General features: G+C 40.5%; 1 protein-coding gene and 1 non-coding gene across 9 annotated transcripts in view; both read left to right on the top strand.

Moving 5' to 3' along the window:
* The window catches only part of CNOT1 (CCR4-NOT transcription complex subunit 1), a 101772-nt gene that overhangs the window by 1184 nt on the left and 83063 nt on the right, over positions 1–17525 (top strand). The window lies entirely within an intron of this gene.
* LOC122234443 lies at positions 17350–17456 on the top strand. The gene has a single exon (XR_006212231.1). It is a non-coding gene; the product is annotated as a U6 spliceosomal RNA (small nuclear RNA).

The raw sequence follows: 17525 nt of genomic DNA, 5'->3' as shown, positions 1-17525 counted from the left end.
CCGGTGCCCCCGGCACGTTGTCAAACCCCTGGTGTTTCGGGTGTCCGCCGGTGGGAGGGGCAGGCGGGAGCGAGCACTTCCTCATTACTTCTCGCCACAGGTTTTGTTCCACTCGCGCGCTGGGGCGCTCCGACTTTCTCCGAAGTCGGCCCTCCTTCACTGGGGCCGCTGTCTGTGCCGTAGTGGCGGCTTCTGCTCTCCCGTGGGAAGTGCCCCCCTAGTGAGCCGACGGCTCGGAGGCCTCGCGGCTGGGGAGGGATTGCCTTCCTCCAGGTTTTGCAGAGGTTGCTTAAGGCCGCACACGAAATACTTACTCAGTTACTCGTTACCAGTCCCGCTGCAGAATTCACCCACCTGGCCTCACACAGATAATTACCCCCCGCCAGGAGTAAGATTTGTACTTTACAAAAAGGAGATGCCTGATAGTGGACTTGGAAATGCTGCGTTTAAAATAAACTTGGAGAAGTAAACTTTTCCCCTCAAGCCACTCAATCTAACGTCACATTTCTTAGGACTCCAATAAAAAGCCTGTTTTCTTACTGTAAGCTGCGTAACGATCCTTAGTTTCTCTCCTTATTTCTGTGTAATTCTGTTGCCTTGGGAGATTGATTTTAACAGCCAATAATTGCGTACTTTGACGGGGATTCTGAACAATGCTCTCGTGATGATCCGTTTGGTAGGAACAGGGATACTTAGATGAAAAAAGTGAGAGGACAAGTAAAAAATTAGAAAGCAGGTCAAACAGATTAAGAACAAACCTGTTTTTGTAGAGATCTTCAGTAATCTGTTAGTAAATCTGTGACTCGGGTCGACATTCCTACCTTTCCACAGATTGACAGCATAGTGTTTTAACTATTAATAAAATATACGGTAACAGTTTAAATAATCTTGTTTTAGGACACAGCAAATCGTTACCTTGTCTAAGTAGAAAATGAGCTGATGATACATAAAGTTTTAGGCATCTAGTTGTACTTTTACTGAAATGGAAGCACGTTGATAAAACTTGTTGAGAGTTGAGACCGTTGGTCCCTTTTCAACAAGTGTGGGTCCCAAGTCCTTCATCGGAATCAAGGCACAAAGACTTGACCATTCATCACTGAAAGCATTTCCGTTTTTTGCCTAAGATTGTAACCTTAGAAGTCTTAAGGCAGGGTTTTGTGGCTTCACGGAGGAACTGAACTGAAATGCTCTTGGTTCCTAACTCAGCTGGATTAGTTTCTAGCTTAGTTTTTTCTCTCTAGTCTCTAACTTTATATTGGGCGTTTAAATCCCAGTCCCGTCACCATGGACTCTTGTCAGGCTAAGTGCTGTGGCATCCCTTGAACTTTGGGTTGTGTCATTTAAAAACCAAACTACTGTGTGAGGACAGGAGACGAGATGCTTACTGTCTCTTCAAGACATGCGTAAAGACTAATCTCATATTCATCCTTGCATGTTGGGTTTTCCAAGTAGGTTTTTGGTTAGATTCTGACTTACTTATGAAAAGCTTTCTTTTTAACCAGCCTGAATTGATGAACTTGAATTTTTATTTCATTCCATGAGGTAAGAAATGTTTGGTACTCAATGCTGTGGAAGGTAATTTGTCCATAATAATTTTAATTGAATGCTCACACATTGTTTAAGACACTAATTTTTGGTAAGATGTTTCTGCCTCTCAAATGAACAAAAATAATTGCCATTTTGAAATGCAATATTTTATGATCTTGGTATACTTTATTAAAGTACAAAACTAACTTTCAAGTCATTTAAAGATATTAGCTGAAGCACTTCTTAAATGGCCCTGTGACCAAACTGAGTTTCCTGCTGGGACCTTTCAAAATGGTATCCCACTGAGTCTTATTTTAAGACCTTATATATAGAAAAATCCTACAGTTCCTTTTCTCTTTGCTCACAATTTTTGGGAAGCATGTTTCAAAGCTAAAATGGGCTCAAAGCCTTTAGCACTCTCTATATACACACTATTTTAATGTACATTTCACTCATACATTTGTAAGGATGTAGCAAAGCAAATAAAACCAGTTCACTGAAAAGCACTGTTTGAAAAGTCAGTAATTAGAAGTGTAGACTTAATCTGAAACCCTGTGCTGAGATTTGAAGGAAATGCAGCCTTTGGAAGTGTAGAGTATAGGTTTAAGAAATGCATTTTGTCTTTAATGCTGGAAAGCTCTGCATAAACCTCCAGGATAAAATGTCTTGGTTAATGTTGTTAACAGTTGTCAGGAGGAAATTCCTAATATGTTGAATGCGGTGTTAAACAGTTTTCAAGAGAGGTTTTTTTGTGTGTAATGAATGTGTTGTTGAACTGATTACGTAAAATATAAAAAGGAATGACGTTATGTTTCGAAAGACATCATCTTACTGTTCTTAATCCTCATCAAGAGCTCAGCATTTTCCCTTTCAGGTAATTAGTTTCAAAGTTTGTCACCTTGGAGTTATAGCTCATGATTTTGAAATGTAATGTTTAAAGTTTTTATGTACACTAATCATAAGAATAGTTATCCCTTTGTTTCAGACCTTTTCTCTCTCTCTCTGTCTCTCTTCTCTACCCCCAACATAGGGCTTGAACTCATGACCCCGAGATCAAGAGTCCCATGCTCTAGCAACTGAGCCAGCCAGGCATCATCCCCTTTTGTCTTTTTTGCACTAGCTTTCTAACTAATCTCCACTATTTTTGCCCTATGGTTTGTTTATTATTTATTTATTTTTATTACATAAGTAGTATGTAAGTACATTCTGGGTGTAAATGATTCCAGGAATATTGTTAATTCTTACACCCAAATTGCCTCCTAAATCATTGGTTTGAAAATAGCCATCCTCTGCTCAAAGTCCTTCAAATCCCTTGGCCTAGAGCTGTGTAACTGTTGATCCCTCCCTACCTGTGGCATCCTATTACTGTCTTATGCTATAGTCAAAAGACTGTTACACAGCGGTTCCTGAATGTATCTTTGCCCCTTTTATCTGGAATCTCATTGTTTGTATCTACCGAAACATCCATCATTTCAGTTCAGACATAAGTATACTGTCTATAAATCTTTCCTGTGATTTTCCTAAGCAAAATTGATTTCTTCTATACCTTTTGGCCAGTTTCACTTACCTATGGCATACACTGTTTTGCTTTGTAATAAGTTTTTCTGCCTCATTTTATAGTGGGTAAGGAATCTCCGCTTTCTCACAAAAACATGTAATTGCCCTGAATTGTAATTGAAAAATGTTTCATTTGTTACACTTGGGAAGATTTATAGAGGATTTTTTTTTGGACTGTATACTTATAATCCTGTTGACATCTTTTAGATGGTTAAACTTGGAAAGCTGGTCATACAGAATTAAGGTATCATCCTTTAGGAAATTGAAGCTGAGGAAAGTAAGGTGACTTAGTTTAAGGTCAGACCAGGTTTTTCTACTCTACCCTAGTGTTCATTTTGTATTTTCACACTCGGCTTGAATTCAGTACAAGGAAAAGAAAGGCCTGTGAACTTATTCATCAAAAAAGTGAGCATCATCTATGTGGTCAGCCATTTGTTTTTTTGAAAGAATGTTTGTCATCTTACAGTTAAAATCTCTGCAGGTTGATTGGTAGTTCAGGGTTTCACTTTCATTGAGTGGATTGGAGTTTAGCACATCACACTATGTCTATTAATAATAACTCTGTAGAATCAGGAGCTCCTGGGGTGGCTCAGTTGGTTAGGCATCCGACTCTTGGTTTCTGCTAAGGTCATGATCTTATGGGTAAGTTTGAGGCCCACATTGGTCTCTGTGCTGACAGCAGAGAGCTAGCTTGGGATTCTCATCCTTACTCTCTCCCTTCCCTCTGCTTGTGTGTGCGTGCGCATGCTCTCTCTCTCACAATAGATAAACTTAAAAAAATACTAATTCTATAGAATTAAACTGTTTCTTAGGTAATTAATTATCAAGGGAAAATTTTCCTTTACTCCTAATATGTGATTTCCCCCCATTTTATTGACCTGATTGACACACAATAGTGTTTTCTTAAATTTATTTAATATTTTTATTTTTATAAAAAATTGTTTTAAATGTTTATTTTTGAGAGAGAGAGAGAGAGAGAGAGCGCATGAGTGTGGGAGGAGCAGAGAGAGAGGGAGACACAGAATCTGAAGCAGGCTCCAGGCTCAGAGCTGTCAGCACAGAGCCCGACGCGGGGCTCGAACCCACGAACCGTGAGATATGACCTGAGCTGAACTCAGACCTTAACCAGTTAAACCACCCAGGTGCCCCTTTTATTTTTTTTTTTTTAATTTTATTTTTTTTTTAATTTTATTTTTTAAAATTTACATCCAAATTAGTTAGCATACAGTGCAACAATGATTTCAGGAGTGGATTCCTTAGTGCCTCTTCCCATTTAGCCCATCCCCCCCCCCCCACAATCCCTCCAGTAACCCTCATTTTGTTCTCCATATTTGTGAGTCTCTTGTTTTGTCCCCCTCCCTGTTTTTATATTACTTTTGTTTCCCTTCCCTTATGTTTACCTGTTTTGTCTCTTAAAGCCCTCATGTGAGTGAAGTCATATGATTTTTGTCTTTCTCTGACTCATTTCACTTAGCATAATACCCTCCAGTTCCATCCACGTAGTTGCAAATGGCAAGATTTCATTCTTTTTTATTGCTGAGTAATACTCCATTGTATGTATATACCACACCTTCTTTATCCATTCATCCATCGATGGGCATTTGGGCTCTTTCCATACTTTGGCTATTGTGGATAGTGCTGCTATAAACATGGGGGTGCATGTGTCCCTTCGAAACAGCACACCTATATCTTTTGGATAAATACCTAGTAGTGCAGTTGCTGGGTCGTAGGGTAGTTCTATTGTTAGGTTTTTGAGGAACCTCCATACTGTTTTCCAGAGTGGCTGCACCAGCTTGCATTCCCACAATCATGTAAGTTTTATAGGTAGAGTGTATAGGTTTTATATGTAGAGTGTAATGACTTGATACACATATATTGTGAGATACCACCAGTGTGTATTTGGATGAGATTTTCTTAGTTGTGATTAAAGCAAATACAGATTTTTTTCCCCAGCAAGTTTTTGGAGGATGAGACACAGGATTTGAGTTTTTCTTCTCTTCAGTGTAAAAATAGAAAACTGTAGTGTGACAAACAGGTGGTCTTTTCTGTTGGAGTTATTGTGTGATTAATATTTAACCTCAGTGTAAATTAACTTGCACTTCTGTTAAGACCTCTGAAGGATGGGGAAGGACTGAGGTTTTACAATGTTCTTCAGCACTGTAAATTGAATTCTAACAAATATGTGTATTTGTTAGAACAAATATGTTCTCTTGGTGTAGTTACATTTTTAAAGTAGCTCCATGAAGGATTCTCAGTTATCTTTTAGTAATTGAGTATATTATACACTATATTGCTTTATAGTTTTGCAGTTAACTTCTGGGAAGATGCTTCTGAATATTTAGTTGATTCCAAGTCAAAAACTTGATTCCTTTCTGACTTTGGAGTAGGCATACTTTTCTAGTTCTCCACTTTATCAGTTTTTTAAAAATAGGGATTTATTGGGGGTGCCTGGCTGGCTCAGTCTGTAGAGCATGGGTCTCTTGGTCTCGGGGTCATGAGTTCAAGCCCTACATTGGGTGAAGAGCTTACTTACAAAAAAAAAAAAAAAAAGATTTATTTGCTAACACTAACAGTATTTCAAACTATGCTGATGTATGGATTGGATTAAGTTTTGTAAAATTCTGAAAATATCCACAAGAGGCTGTTAAATGTTCTTTAACATCTTTAAGATTCTATTGAATTGAGTAAAAATTGCTTGTGTAAAGTGGCATGGTTAGGAAGCAAGTTAGCTCATGTCCCATTTGTTATTATTTCATACCTATTTACTATTTGTTGACCATTATGCCTTTGGATATTTCCTTATCCCTTGTCAGCTGGGTTCTAAAAAACAAGTTTTATACTAGGCTTTTTTGACCTCAGTAATACATAATTTTGGGATGTTCATGATTGGATTATTTACACTTGGTTTTTACTCTTTAGTTTGGGTAATGGAGAGTTAAGTCTACCATGTATATGCCCACTGTTAAGAATATTCCCCTTTCCTAAAGCAGATGGCTGGCTCAGTTGGTAGAGCCTGTGACACTTGATCTTGGGGTCATGAGTTCAAGCCCCACGTTGGGTGTAGAGATTACTTAAAAAGAAAAATCTATCATCTGTATATAAAGAAATAGAAAAGTAATGTTAACAAAAAAGGGGTCCCTGGCTGGCTCAGTTGGAGGAATGTGTGACTCTTGGTCTCTCAAGGTTGTAGGTTCAAGCACCATGTTGGGTGTAGAGATAACTTAAAATCTTAAAAAAGAGGGGCACCTGAGTGGCTCAGTTGGTTAAGCGGCGGACTTCAGCTCAGGTCATGATCTCAATGTTTGTGAGTTCGAGCCCCATGTCAGGCTCTGTGCTGACAACTCGGAGCCTGCTTCAAATTCTGTGTCTCCCTCTCTGCGCCTCCCCCACTCACGCTCTCAAAAATAAATAAACGTTAAAAAAAAATCTTAAAAAAGAATTTTCCCCTTCCCTTTTCAAACAGACAAATATGCCAAAGATTACAGAAGTTGAGATCGTGTATCTAAATGTAAAATGTAGAAATTACATGAAAGTATTTAGTCACTCCTGTATCAGTAAGCCCTCAAGTTCTCTGGCAACCACAAAACATTGGTATGATATCTTGATATACTTAGTTTTGGCATATTTGTATATAGCTTTGTAGAGTTCTTCTGTGTTGAGTTTCAGTGACTAATGGTCTCTTAATGTGCTATTATTATCTACCTCGCTTCTATCCTTGCTTCTCAGTTCATCATCTAGAATAATTCTTGTATTTTAAAAGTCATATCATGTTGTCCTGTTCAGGACCATCCGTTGATTCTCCATTTGTCTTTCATAAAAGCCAGAGTCCTTTAATTACCTATAGAATTTAACTCTGCTCTATACCTACTCATGTGTTCTCCATTTCCCCCTAACTTATCACCCCTGTCCCCCCAGTTGGTTTTCTTCAACTACACTTGACCTCCTTGCTTTGCCTTACAGATGCCACGCAGTCTCTTAGGAAGCCTGTGCACCAACTGATTGATCCTTCTGCCTGGAACATTCTCTCAGATATGTGCATGGCTGAACCCCTCAGCTCCTTTTAAGTCTGCTCAAAGACTTCTTTCTCAATAAGGCTCACTCTGACCACCGTCAGAAAACTTAAATTGCATCCCTCCTGTCCTCTGGCTCACTTTTACCCTGATGTTTTTTCTTTTTCTATAGTACTTAGCATCTCCTAACATGTTTTATAATTTCTAATGATTACTATTTCTCACCTCCAGTGGGAATGCAGGCATATGTGTATGTCTCTTCACGGATGTATCTTAAATACCTGACACATAGTCAGTACTCAACAAATAGTTGGCTGAGTTAGTGCATATAGTGCATAAACTGTTTCTCTGATAAGTTGTGGTAGCCACTTCATGAAAACGATACACTATTTCTTATCATCTGATGAATTTAAGTTGTGCTTTGCTTTGTGTTAACTTTGTGGAAAGCCTTACCTGAGGTGTTCACATCTAGGGCTCACCTTATGGAAAGTGGATGCAAAAGCCATTTTCTCAGCAAGGGCACTGTTGGTGTTTGGGCAGGATAATTCTTTGTTGGTGGTGCTGTCCTTTGTGTGATGTTTATTTCATCTCTCATTCTCATTGTGTGCTAGTGGCTCTCCCACTCAAGCATTTAAGGGGCGCCTGGGTGGCTCAGTTGGTTGAACGGCCGACTTCAGCTCAGGTCATGATCTCGCGGTCTGTGGGTTCGAGCCCTGCGTCGGGCTCTGCTGACAGCTCGGAGCCTGGAGCCTGTTTCGGATTCTGTGTCTCCCTCTCTCTCTGCCCCTCCCATAATCACTCTCTGTCTCTCTGTCTCTCAGAAATAAATAAATGTTAAAAAAAAAAATTTAAGCTTTTCAGAATGTTTTAGCAGGTGCGCTTGGCTGGTTCAGTCGGTTGAATGTTGGCTGGTTTCAGTTCAGGTCATGATCCCAGGGTCCTGGGATTGAGCCCTGCTTTGGCCTCTGTATTGAGTGAGGAGCCTGTTTGAGATTCATTCACTCTCTCTGCCCCTCTCCCCTGCCTCCCCCCGCCCCAATATAAAAATTAAAAAGAAAACAAAAACTTTTGGAGATTACATTGCTTTCTAGTTTATTCCAGTAAATACCCTCTTGAGGTTCAGATTTGTTGTCAGGATTATTTTATTTAATTTAGAGCCAATTATTATTGGTGTAAATCACAAGTTACTTTAATTTCACAGTGGCACATATGAGAAGACTGCGTAAAGAGAAGGAATAACAGATTTCACTGATTATAAAACAAATTTTCAACATTTTAACATCTCTGAAATTGGGATGCATCTTGTCCTAAGAAAAATACTATCAAGTAAACTTTTTTAGTGATACATAATGTAAAGATGCTTCTACAGTTAAAGACAAACCAACGTGAAATGAGATTGTGGAAAATTATCTCCATTTCATGGGTGATGAAGGTGGAAGAACTTTGCCAAACTTGGGCTACATTTTCCTTTTTGTTAGGCCTAGTCAAATTATATTTTAGGGTCCTAGAAATTAATATTGGTATTGTATTTTTCAGAGTTCTGGAATGTTTTCAGTGCCCTCAAAGCTGATTGGTTGGGAGTGATGGTGAGGAAGAGCTATGGAATAAAACCCAAGGCATGTCTACGGGAGCCTGATATAAATGATAATACACATGAAACAATAGTGAACAGTTTGATTAAATTAAAAAATTTTAATGTTTATTTTAGAGAGAGAAAGAGAGCATAGGAAGGGGAGGGGCTGAGGGAGAGGGAGACACAGAATCCAAAGCAGGCTGCAAGCTTGGAGCTGTCAGCACAGAGCCTGATGCGGGGCTCGAACCCACAAACCGTGAGATCATGACCTGAGCCAGAGTCAGTCGGACGCTTAACTGATTGAGCCACCCATGCGCCCCTAATTTTATAGTGCATCATACATATTGAAGGGGAGAGAAGGTAGATTAGCCTGTAGATGATCTGAAGTGGCTTGGGAGGTTTTGGAGGGGCTGGGGCTTGAAGTAGACCCTGGTCTTATTACCTGATGCATTGTCCACTTTATGGAGGCATCTTGGCCTACCTTCTGGTAGTCACTAACTTTCCCCTTGAAGGTTATCAATGATCAGTTAGTTGCTATTTCTGATAATTTATAATTTCTATATAGTTTTGGTATACTGCCAGCTATACCTTTTAAAATCTTTCCCCCATGGGGGCACCTGGGTGGCTCAGTTGGTTCAGTTGGTCCAACTCTTGATTTCAGCTCATATCCCGTGGGATTGAGCCTCGTGTCTGGCTCTGTGCTGACAGTGCGGAGCTTGCTTGGGATTCTCTTTCTCCCTCTCTCTCTGCCCCTCCCCATGTGCTCTATCTCTCTCAAAATAAATAAACCTAAAAAAAAAATCTTCCCCCCCCCCCCATGATTTCTGCAGACTATAGGTATATTAGTTATCAATTACTGCATGACAAAATACCTCTGAATTTAGCTATTTAACCTTTCTTGTTCTTTATTTCTAAGGCACAGCTTGGCTAGGTGCTTCTGGCTCAGTGTCTTTCACAGAGTTCCAATGCAAGTATTAACGGGCTGCAGTCATCTCAAGGCTGAAGGGTGGAGAGATCTTACAAGCTCACTCACGTGGCATTTGTCTGGCTTCAAATTCTTGCTGTTGGTTTGGAGACATCAGTTGCTTGCCACATATGTCTTTTCCATACTCACAGCATGGCAGCTTGCTTAGAGCATAGGCTCAGAGAGAGGTAAACAAGACAAAAGTCAGTCTTTTTTCTAACGTACACTTGGAAATGACTATTTCCTTCTTTTGAAGCTACACTTAAGGTCCATCCCACTCATAAGGGGAGGGGATTACATAAGGATAGACATTTTAGGGATTGTTGGGGTTGTTTTAGAGGCTGTCTGCCACAATGGACATTTGGTGAAGGTTCATCCTTAAGGCTCTCTTTAGGGATGCTGTTTGTAGGTTTTACTTATTACCACTAAGTAGAGGACTTTGCTTGGTTTCTGATATTATGCATTCTAAGTTTTTTCCACTTCTCAGGCTACTCTTCATTTCCTTTCTTGAGTTCCTCTTTATCCACCCTGAAATACTAAGCTTCCTTAGGATTCTCTCTAGACGCTCTTATTTTCATTCTGTAGTTCTGTCCTGTCTTTTTTTTTTTTTTTTTTATATGTTGATGACTCCCAGATCTATTATTTGTAGCTCACCCTTGCTATGTTGCAGGCTATAATTCATAGTCCTGTCCAAATTCTTCATTTTCTTTCTTGCCATGTATTCTCTTAGTTGTTTCATGTCAGGAGTAAGTGGAATCCAGGTGCTTAGTGGAAATATATTTGCTCCTTTTCCTTCACTTGTCTTGCTTATTCACAGTTTCAGAGAGTCCTTGCAGTTCTCTCTTGAATGCATTCACTTTGCTTTCCCTATAATCTTTTGTTGTTGTTTATTTTTGAGAGATGAGAGAACGTGTGCTTGAGCAGGGCAGGGGTAGGGGGTGGGGAACAGAGGATCTGAAGCAGGCTCTGTGCTGACAGCAGACAGCTCGATGCGCGGCTCAAACTGAAGCTGTGAGATCATGGCCCGAGCTGAAATCAAGAGTCGGATGCTTAACCAACTGAGCCACCTAGGCGCCCCTCCCTCTTATCAAATTTCCTTGTGACCTCCTCTTTCTCAGTATTTTGCATTGTCAAGAGTAGCTTCTAAAAATGTTTACCAGATCATGCCGTCTGTTAGTATGCAAAGCAGGTTAACGTAATAAACAACCCCAAGATATCAGTGGCTTAACAGAGTAGACATTTATACTCCGATAACTTTCCTCAGATAACTTTCATTGAGTGTTCATTAGGTTGCCTTCTGTGTGGTAATTCAGGAACCCAGGCTCCTTCCATCTTGTGGCATTGTTTTTCTCTAGAGGGAGTCCTCTTTGTTTAGCTGGCAGATGGTGATAAAACCAGAGGGTCATGAGTATGAGGTTTTATGGACAAGGTCCAGAAGTGGCTGGTATCATTTTTGGCCTGCGTTTTATTGGCTAGAACTTAGAATCTTGGCCACACCTATGCAAGAGAGGCTGAGAAATGTAGTCTAGCTGTTTAGCCAGGGAGAGGAAACAGATTTGGTAAGCATCTACCTGGTCTCTCCTACTCCCTTATTCCCTAAAATATACTTAAACCAATTCATGTAGCTTCTAGGATCATCTTTATGATAAAATCTAGAAGTCTGAGATGGGTTCTATACATAAAAGAGAAGAAAGCCACAAAATGGGTCTTAGTTACCTCCAGAAGACATTTCATTTTGGCCACTGTCAGGGTTAGTGTGTGGGGATTGTATTTAGGACCGTGATTTATTACAGCAAAAGGATACAAAGCATAATCAGCAAAGGGAAAAGGCATATGAGGTGAAGTCTGAGGAAACTGGACTCATGCTTCCAAGCTGAACCTCTCCCAGTGCCTTTCCCAGTAGAGTCACATCAGACACACTTAATTCCTTCAACAAGGAATTGTGACAACACATATGTGCAAAATGTTGCCCAGCAGCGAAGCTCCTTAGAGACACAGTGCCTAGGATTGTTATAGGCACCTTCTGCCTGTCACCCATTAAAATTCCAGGTTCCTGGAGGGAAGGTAGGTGTTAAACATGAACCACATTTTTTGGTACAGTTTAGTCACAGTGGGGATTAGTTTTCCCCAAATCCAGGTTCTCACACTAGCCACGGGCCAACCTGGCATGTCTTTCTAAGGATAGCAGTCGCAGGCCTTCTATGTTAACTCTTTTCTGTTCAGTAAGTGAGGTGAATGGTCTCCATCAAAAGGGATTTTGTATAGAGAATATGCAAAATTGGAATATGCAAAATTTTGTTGGCCTAATATTTTGTCTTTGAAAATTACATTTGTATTTCAGTAGGGAAAAAAAGTTCAATTCCCTTCTTATCTCCTTTCATCTAATTTTTCAGATAGTTATTTTTGTATCATTCTGGATACTCTACATATAAGGACATATATATACACAATGCGGTTCTGAAACTTGCTTTCCTCCCAATAGATAGTATTCCTTTTTATGATTTACTTAACCATTGCACTTTTAGGGGGATATTTAGGCCTTTTTCACTTGATACGTTTTTAAAGAGTTGTTCATTTCCTGGATGAAAAAGGAATGGATTAAAGATGATTCGGCGGGGGGGGGGGGGGGGGGGGGGGATGATTCCTGAGTATTGAGTACAGAATTGGGGATTAAGTGGTCTAAAACTCTTACTATTCATCCTAAAGGTTGGAGATACTCCTATCAGGAACTGTTTGTTTTGGGACTTGGTATTAAAACACTTATTTAGACTCTTAATGATTTTGAAGGTGCAATACAAGGATTTTTGTTCATTTTTAAATCCTCTTACCTCTACTGCCCAATTCTTTAAAGTTCTGTTAAATACTGTCTTTAAAATTCTATTAGCAGTTGACATTTAAACTATTCTTCAGCTATAAACTTGGGATAATACCTTCCTCAAAGAGTTACCAGGTTTAAATAAACTAATATACATAAAATGCTTAGAACAATTCTGTTTAAGTGTTGTGATTGTACTGGGATAAGTTATCCTATTTTGTACATAGTAATTATATTTAAGAATTTAATAAGTAAACCATTTTGGATGAATGGATTGGAACTGTGTACTATAAATCTAGAATCTCTGCCTCTTGGAGGAGTATTAAAGATTGCTGTGGCCTTTTGCCTCATTGCATCTGAGAGAGCAAAATGGGTCACCAACAGCTGTACTGGAGCCATCTGAGGAAATTTGGCCAGGGGTCTCATTCTTGCTGCATTTTTGGAACCAGCAGGGTCTGACCCAGAAATGCACTCTCAGTATGTGCTGCCAGTATTTCCGTCAGTCCGTGAAGGATATAGGCTTCATTAAGTTACATTAAGTGAACTTCCTTGAATGGGTCATCCAAGATACCTCCCTTAACTGCAGATACTCAGGATACCTACCTTAATGCAACTCATTGTACATAAAATAAAAACACTTCAATTAAAAATAAGTAGGGGCACATGGGTGGCTCAGTCAGTTGAGCTTTGACTCATGATTTTGGCTCAGGTCATGAGCCCAGGGTTGTGGGATGGCATCCCACGTTGAGCTCTGTGCTGAGCTTAAAGGCTGCTTGAGATTCCCTCTCTCCCCCTTTCTGTCCCTCCCCTTGTGTGTGTGCTTACTCTCTAAAATAAAAAAAAAATTTTTTAATTTAAAAAATAAATTGGGATGAGTATTTTGAGTCAGTGATTTTGTTGGTTTTAAAGTCCTAATAGAAAATAATGAGCTCTCCCTTTTAAGGAAACCAAGGGGGAAAGTGGGGCATCTGGGAAAATTGGTATTGGTTGTTTCTGAATGCTAGAATAAGATACCTTCCCCGATTTATATGGGTCATTAGGAGTTTGCAACATTGGCCAGTATGGTAACCACTATCCACATGAGGCTATTTAAATTTATACTAAGATTAATTAAAATTAGATAAAATTAGGGGTGCCTGGGTGACTCAGACAGTTAAGCATCTGACTCTTGGTTTCAGTTCAGGTCATGGTCTCATGGTTTTGTGAGTTCAAGCCCTGCGCTGGGCTCTGTACTAACAGTGTGGAGCCTGCTTGGGATTCTCTCTCCTCCCTCTGCCCCTCCCCCACTCATGTTGTCTCTGTCTCTCTCTCTTTAATTTTATGTTTAATTTTTTAAAATTTACATCCAAATTAATTAGCATATAGTGAAACAATGATTTCAGTAGATTCCTTAATGCCCCTTACCCATTTAGCCCATCCCCCCTCCTACAACCCCTGCACTAACCTTCAGTTTGTTCTCCATATTTAAGAGTCTCTTATGTTTTGTCCCCCTCCCTGTTTTTATATTATTTTTACTTCCCTTCCCTTATGTTCATCTGTTTTGTATCCTAAAGTCCTCATATGAATGAAGTCATATGATATTTGTCTTTCTCTGACTAATTTCACTTAGCATAATACCCTCTTGTTCCATCCACATAGTTGCAAATGGCAAGATTTCATTCTTTTTGATTGCCGAGTAATACTCCATTGTATATATATACCACATCTTTATCCATTCATCCATCGATGGACATTTGGGCTCTTTCCATACTTTGGCTGTTGTTGATAGTGGCTTCTTTTTTTTTTTTTTTTTAATTTTTTTTTTTTTAACGTTTTATTTATTTTTGAGACAGAGAGAGACAGAGCATGAACGGGGGAGGGGCGCAGAGAGAGGGAGACACAGAATCGGAAGCAGGCTCCAGGCTCTGAGCCATCAGCCCAGAGCCCGATGCGGGGCTCGAACTCACGGACCACGAGATCGTGACCTGAGCCGAAGTCGGACGCTTAACCGACTGAGCCACCCAGGCGCCCCAGTGGCTTCTTTTTTTAATGTTTGTTTTTGAGAAAGAGCGTGAATGGGGGAGGGGCAGAGAGAGAGGGAGGCACAATTTGAAGCAGGCTTCAGACTCCATGGTGTCCAGTACAGAGCCTGACATAGGGCTTGAACCCACAAACCCTGAGATTTTTGACCTGAGCGGGAGTCAGACCCTTAACCCACTGAGCCACCCAGATGCCCCAGGCCTATTTGGCTTCTTAAAGTACCTGTTGATATTTAATCCTAGAGCAAGTTAGGTCATACTACCAAGATTGCTAGCATCAGTCAGTGCAGTGGGAGACCAAATTGCCTTTACAGAGATGTCTTTGGCCGAACTGGTAGAAGTTGAGGGGAGAAAAAGGAATAGATGTGAAGGGCTTTCCTTGTCACTTAGTAGAGATTGCATTAAAGTTTGGTAAACTTTCTAAAAACGTTTCCCAAAGCTATTAGTAAGTTTAGTGGTTCTCAACTTTTAAAATGCATAAGAATCGCCTGCAGAGTATGTTTAAAATACAATGTTGTTCTGTATTCTTTTTATTTTTTTAATGTTTAGTTTATTTTTGAGAGAGACACACAGAATCCAAAGCAGGCTCCAGCCTCCTAGCTGTCAGCACAGAGTCTGATGTGGGGCTCAAACCCACAAACTGTGAGATGATGACCTGAGCCGGTAACTCACTAAGCCACTCAGGTGCCCCTGTACTCTTTCCTTGAGGATTTTGATTATCTTGATGTAGGGTGGTGCTTAGGAGTCAGCGGTTTTTTATTTCTTTTTTAACGTTTATTTATTTTTGAGACAGAGAGAGACAGAGCATGAACTGGGGAGGGTCAGAGAGAGGGAGACACAGAATCTGAAACAGGCTCTCAGCACAGAGCCCGACGCAGGGCTTGAACTCACGGACCGCGAGATCATGACCTGAGCCGAAGTCGGCGGCTTAACCGACTGAGCCACCCAGGCGCCCCTATTTCTTTTTTCAATATTTATTTTTGAGAGAGAGAGAGACCAACCGAGCATGAGCGGGGGAGGGGCAGAGAGAGAGGGAGACCCAGATCTGAAGCAGGCTCCAGGCTGTGAGCTGTCAGCACAGAGCCTGATGCAGGGCTCAAACTCAAGAGCCATGAGATCATGGGGTGCCTGGGTGGCTCAGTTGGTTAAGTGTCCAACTTCAGCAGGTCATGATCCTGTGGTCCATGGGTTCAAGCCCTGCATCGGGCTCTGTTGCTGACAGTTCAGGTCCTGGAGCCTGCTTCAGATTCTGTGTCTCCCTCTCTCTCTGCTCCTTCCCCACTCACGCTGTTTCTGTCTCTCAAAGTTGAATAAATGTTTAAAAAAAAAAAAAAAAAGCCATGAGATTGTGACCTGAGCTGAAATCAAGAGTTGGACACTTAACTGACTGAGCCACCCAGGTGCCTCAGGGGTGTGTGTGTGTGTGTGTGTGTGTGTTTTAAGTAATCTCTATACCCAATGTGGGTCTGGAACATGTGACCCCAAGATCAAAAGTCATACGTTTTTCTGACTAAGACATCCAGGTGCCCTTCATCTGCCAGTTCTTATGCACATTTTTTCCCCCATAATTGTTTTAGTGTAAAAATCTGTATTTATTCCATTAAGCCCCTTGTGGTATATATATAGCACCTAAGCTATGTCCATGGCATAAAGTTAGGCTCAAGTGTTTGAATTAATAAGAGTGCCATCTTTAGCAAATGAAGATATTTATAAAGTATATTGGAATAAACTGGAAGGAGATCATTTTGGACATTTTATATAATCCTCATAAGGAACGATAATAGTTTTTCCATTAAAAGTATTTTAGGGGCACTTGGGTGGCTCATTCAGTTAAATGTCTGACTCTTGATTTCAGTTTAGGTTATAATCTTAAGGTTCATCAGTTCGGGCCCAGAGTCGGGCTCTGTGCTGGCTGGGGGGGACCTGTTTGTGATTCTCTCTCCCTCTTTCTCTGCCCCTCCCTTGCTTGCTTGCTCTTTCTCTCAAAATAAATAAAGTTAAAAAAATATTTTCAAAGCTTAATGAATTTGAGCTTGTTTCTGCAATCAGATTTATGTTGGTGTTTATGCTTCAAAGCCTACATAACATTTGAATCTTCACATTATTGACAGTCACCGTCAAAGAGAGATCTCATTTGCGTGAATAAAGTTGATACATTTAAAAACATTTTTAGAGTCATTCAAAGATTTAGAATTGAAATATTTAAATTTTTTTTTTAATGTTTGTTTATTTTTGAGACAGAGAGAGACAGAGCATGAACGGGGGAGGGTCAGAGAGAGAGGGAGACACAGAATCTGAAGCAGGCTCCAGGCTCTGAGCTGTCAGCACAGAGCCTGACGCGGGGCTCGAACTCACGGACCGTGAGATCATGACCCGAGCCGAAGTCGGATGCTTAACCGACTGAGCCACCCATGCGCCGCTATTTTTTTTTTTTTTAAAGAGTAACTTGTTTTTTTTTTTTATAACAGTTTATTTTGAGAGAGCACTGAACAGGGAAGCGGGGGGGGGGGGGGGGGGCGCAGAGAGAAAGAGAATCCCAAGTAGGCTCTGCACTGTCAGCGTGCAGCCTGAAGTGGGAGAGAGATCATGACCTGAGTCAAAATCAAGAGTCAGACACTTAACTGACTGAGCCACCCAGGCACCCCATCATCCCCATTTTTTAAAAAAAAATTATTTATTTTGAGAGAGAGAACAAGCCGGGGAGGGGCAGAGACAGAGGGGGACAGAGAATCTGAAGCGGGTTCTGTGGTGACAGCAGAAAGGTCGATGCAGGGCTTGAACTCATGAACCCTGAGATCACGACCTGAGCTGAAGTTGGATGCTTAACCTGACTCAGCCACCCAGGCGCCGTATCATCACCCCCAGTTTTATTAAAAATTTCACCTGTGCTTCCTACAGCAGCACATACACTAGACTTGATACGATACAGAGAAGATTAACATGGCCCCTGCACGAGGATGACACACAAATTCATGCAGTGTTCCATATTTTTTCCATCATGTCTCAAAGTAAAGTCTTTAAGAAAGAAAAGAAAATCACATGTACAGAGAAATTAATAGTA

The sequence above is a fragment of the Panthera tigris genome, chromosome E2, assembly GCF_018350195.1.
Source record: "Panthera tigris isolate Pti1 chromosome E2, P.tigris_Pti1_mat1.1, whole genome shotgun sequence".
In the NCBI taxonomy this organism is placed as follows: domain Eukaryota; kingdom Metazoa; phylum Chordata; class Mammalia; order Carnivora; family Felidae; genus Panthera; species Panthera tigris.
The sequence above is the reverse complement of the archived record's forward strand: the minus strand, read 5'-3'. Positions and strand labels throughout refer to the sequence as shown.